The sequence below is a fragment of the Eptatretus burgeri genome, unplaced genomic scaffold, assembly GCF_056783735.1.
Source record: "Eptatretus burgeri isolate ZD-2024b unplaced genomic scaffold, Ebu_testis_v1 Ebu_testis_scaffold_62, whole genome shotgun sequence".
NCBI classification, from domain to species: Eukaryota; Metazoa; Chordata; class Myxini; order Myxiniformes; family Myxinidae; genus Eptatretus; species Eptatretus burgeri.
The window spans coordinates 1-5,000 of record NW_028222012.1 but is presented as its reverse complement, the minus strand read 5'-3'; the positions used below and the strand labels follow the sequence as shown (position 1 = coordinate 5,000).

The following is a 5,000-nucleotide window of genomic DNA, read 5'->3' as shown; positions in this document are numbered from 1 at the left end:
ATGGAGATGGAAATTGCAGTGGTTGTCCATCACTTTGACGGGCGAGGTTGGGGCCCGTCAATCTTTTCCTTTGGTTCTTTGGTTGTGGATGATTCATCTTCCTTTGGTCTGTCTGTGCAAGGCCATAACCTTTTCCACCATTTGAGCTTTTGTCATGAAATTTTTGAATCAACATTTATTATTTGAATATGGAGAAGAGTCATTGTAAATTTCGTCACAATCACAGGAAGTACAAATAGGCCCTTTCAGCCCATCTGCCACGCATGAACACAAGATGGCTGGATTTTGCAATCGCTTCCGGATTTCTTTATTGATTTATCACTGGCAAATACCACTTGTCACGTCGAAAACGTCAAGACGAAGAGGGGTGAGAAACAGAGTGAGAAACAGAAACAGAGAGAGACAGAGACAGAGACAGTCAGTGAGAGTGAGAGAAATTTTTGTGGGAGTGTGCTCCACTATATTCAGAGGCAGGGCAGTTTTAAAAGAGGAAATGTTATGTTTTCTGAACAGCACACACACTCACACATGGACACAAACACACACACACACACACACACACACACACACACACACACACAATAACACACCACGCAACACACTCACACACACACACACACTCACACACAACACACACACACACATTCAAACACAATCACACACACAACACACACACACACACACACTCACATTCACACACAACACACACTCACATTCACACACACACAATCACACTCACACTCAAAACACACACACACACAATTGTGCGCAGAAGTTAAGCCTTGACTGAATGCTCAGTTTTTGATTCTGTGTTTGGGGTTCACAGACAAGAACGTCCCCCAATGCGCACAAACACACTCACACACACACACACACAACACTCACACACACACAATCACACTCACACACAACACTCACGCACACAATCACAGTCACACACAACACACACACACAATCACACACACAACACAAACACTCACATTCACTCACACACAATCACACTCACAACATACACACACACACACACACACACAATTGTGCGCAGAAGTTAAGCCTTGACTGACTGCTCAGTTTTTGATTCTGTGTTTGGGGTTCACCGACAAGAACGTCCCCCATTGCGCACAAACACACACTCACACACACACACACAACACTCACACACACACACACAACACTCACACACACACACAATCACACTCACACACAACAACACTCACGCACACAATCACAGTCACATACAACACACACACACACACACACACACACACACACAAAACACACACTCACATTCACTCACACACGATCACACTTACAACATACACACACACAATTGTGCGCAGAAGTTAAGCCTTGACTGACTGCTCAGTTGTTGATTCTGTGTTTTGTTTTTCCTTCTTTTCCTCATTCGTGAGATGGAGATGGAAATTACAATGGTTGTCCATCACTTTGACGGGCGAGGTTGGGGCCCGTCAATCTTTTCCTTTGGTTCTTTGGTTGTGGATAATTCATCTGCCTTTGGTCTGTCTGTGCAGGCCATAACCTTTTTCACCATGTGAGCTTTTGTCATGAAATTTTTGAATCAACATTTATTATTTGAATATGGAGAAGAGTCATTGTTAATTACATCACAATCACAGGAAGTACAAATCGGCCCTTTCAGCCCATCTGCTCGCATTAACACAAGATGGCTGGATTTTGCAATCGCTTCCGGATTTCTTTCTTGATTTATCACTGGCAAATACCACTTGTCACGTCGAAAACGTCAAGACGAAGAGGGGTGAGAAACAGAGTGAGAGACCGAGACAGATACCGAGACAGAGACAGAGACAGAGACAGAGACAGAGACAGAGACAGAGACAGAGACAGAGACAGAGACAGTCAGTGAGAGTGAGAGAAATTTTTGTGGGAGTGTGCTCCACTATACTCAGAGGCAGGGCAGTTTGGAAAGAGGAAATGTTATGTTTTCTGAATAGCACACACACTCACACTTGGACATGAACACACACACACACACACACACAATCACACTCCATGCAACACACACACACACAACACTCACACACATACTCTCGCACACACGCACATTCACACACACACACACACACAATCACACACACAACAACACTCATGCACACAATCACAGTCACAAACAACACACACACACACATTCACACTCACTCACACACAACACACACACACACACACTCACATTCACACACAACACACACACAATCACACACACACTCACATTCACACACAACACACACACAATCACACACTCACATTCACTCACACACAATCACACTCACAACATACACACACAATTGTGCGCAGAAGTTAAGCCTTGACTGACTGCTCAGTTTTTGATTCTGTGTTTGGGGTTCACGGACAAGAACGTCCCCCATTGCGCACAAACACACAAACACACACACACGCACACACACACACACACACAACACTCACACACACACGTACTCTCGCACACACTCACATGCACACACACACACACAATCACACTCACACACAACACACACACAATCACAGTCACTCACAACACACACACATTCACACACAAACACACACAAACACACACACACACACTCACATTCACTCACACACAATCAGACTCACAACATACACACACACAATTGTGCGCAGAAGTTAAGCCTTGACTGACTGCTCAGTTTTTGATTCTGTGTTTGGGGTTCACGGACAAGAACGTCACCCATTGCGCACAAACACACACACACACACACACACACACACACACACACACACACACACACACACTCACATTCACATACAAACACACACAATCACACACACAACACACACTCACATTCACTCATACACAATCACACTCACAACATACACACACACAATTGTGCGCAGAAGTTAAGCCTTGACTGACTGCTCAGTTGTTGATTCTGTGTTTTGTTTTTCCTTCTTTTCCTCATTCGTGAGATGGAGATGGAAATTGCAGTGGTTGTCCATCACTTTGACGGGCGAGGTTGGGGCCCGTCAATCTTTTCCTTTGGTTCTTTGGTTGTGGATGATTCATCTGCCTTTGGTCTGTCTGTGCAGGCCATAAGCTTTTTCACCATTTGAGCTTTTGTCATGAAATTTTCAATCAACACTTTTGATTTGAATCTGGAGAAGAGTCATTGTTAATTACGTCACAATCACAGGAAGTACAAATAGGCCCTTTCAGCCCATCTGCCACGCATTAACACAAGATGGCTGGATTTTGCAATTGCTTTCGGGTTTCTTAATTTATTTATCACTGGCAAATACCACTTGTCACGTCGAAAACGTCAAGATTAAGAGAGACAGAGACAGAGACTGAGATTTTTGTTTGGAGTGTGCTCCACTGTATTCAGAGGCAGGGCAGTTTGGAAATAGGAAATATTATGCTTTCTGAACAGCACACGCTTGGGTGCTTCTGGAGCCCTCATAGTAAGCAATTAACTTCTACCTCGTCTTAAAATGTTCCATTGGCGAAAATAATAATCTTTGTGAAATTTAAATGAAATCAGAAGTTGTTTAGTGGGTACACCGGAAGCCCGAAGTTGAAGGACTATGTCCTCTACTATGTGCATACGGCAGCGATTCAAATAGGATCCATTCATGAATGTAACATTTTTTTTGTCCACCTTCAGTGTTTATTGTACATATTCGTGCTATGTTCTCGTGAGTCCTTTTTGTTCAGATAATATGTTGAAAACAACATACGGCAGCTTTTTTGGAGTTTAAATATGTGCACAATCATCGCTGCCAAATTTTTTTTTTCAAGTTTTTGTGAATTTCAAATAAATACATGTGGTTTTACAGTTGGTGCTTTCCCATACATATCGGCAATTGATGATATTTGGTTTAGCACACTTGAAGCTGCATCACACTCTGCTAATGTATGAAGCTGTGAATCCCGAGGTTTCCATAATTGCAGTCAGAGTTTTTCAACGCCATCTCTGGTACCTCACTGCACAGATGGTACTTCTCGCACTCTTCAGTAACAAAGTACCGCAAGAGGAGAAACGGGCACTACCTGATAGACTGTTGACTGTTAAACCTCCAGAGGTTATACACATGCCATGTGACCGTTTTGGCACTGGGTTTGGGAAGCCCAAGTTCCCTCCAGGCATCAATCGGTCCACTACGCTTGCTGATTTAATCAGCCAAGATTCTTGGTTCACTCTTCAAATTCTCGAGATAGACCATGAGTTTCTTGCAGAGGATGTTGGAAGCTGGTCAAACTCTGCTGCATTCCAAGCTTCTGTTGTTAATGTTGATGCCATGAATGTGGTAAATGATTGTGCTGAGCGTGGAGTAAAACTGAGTTCGGATTTTCTTGCAGCAGCCAAAACTGAAGAACATTATCAAAATGTGTTACAAGTTGTGGAGCAAGACAGAAAACCTGCACAAGCGGAAATCTTCAAATGACAATTCGCCTGAGACTCAGAGTGTTGTGACATTTGGCACCTTTGATATGAACTGTGAACGACTGCAATACGAGGTGTCAAGATTCAAACTGTGGATTTTCAATTCGTTTATTATTGAAGTGCTTTAATTCATGTTACTGGTTCTCTCAAAATTTGAAAAATAAAGTCATTTTTGACTTGCACTGCCTTTTGTTCAGTTTATATGACTAAAATATAGAAATGGTAACCAATTTATAACATAAGCTCCAATGTATTTTATAAAACATAAGGCAGCAGTAGAGTGGATATACTGGTTCTGGCTCACTTTTCCCCATGTAAATGAATGGGGGATTTTCAGCGATTCCCTTTTTTTTCCCTAAAAATAAACCCCCTTTTTTATCCGTTTTTCCCTGCTGTGCAGAGGTTTGGTTTTTTGTGAGGCAATGTTTTATGGCCGGATGCCCTTCCTGACGCCAACCCTGGTCACCTCTTACGACACACAGGGATATGGTACACCTATTCTAACCGGGGCAATCACCGGGACCAGTACACTGGCACTCATTTCGACGACCTCAGAAGGAT

At 42.9% G+C, this 5,000-nt stretch overlaps 1 long non-coding RNA gene across 1 annotated transcript in view; it reads left to right on the top strand.

Moving 5' to 3' along the window:
- Positions 1 to 4,621, top strand: part of LOC147007643 (uncharacterized) — a 6,333-nt gene extending 1,712 nt beyond the window's left edge. Inside the window, exon 2 of the long non-coding RNA XR_015054045.1 lies at positions 4,355 to 4,621. This is a non-coding gene — a long non-coding RNA (uncharacterized LOC147007643). The remainder of the gene's footprint in view (positions 1 to 4,354) is intronic.
- Positions 4,622 to 5,000: the final 379 nt, after the last annotated feature.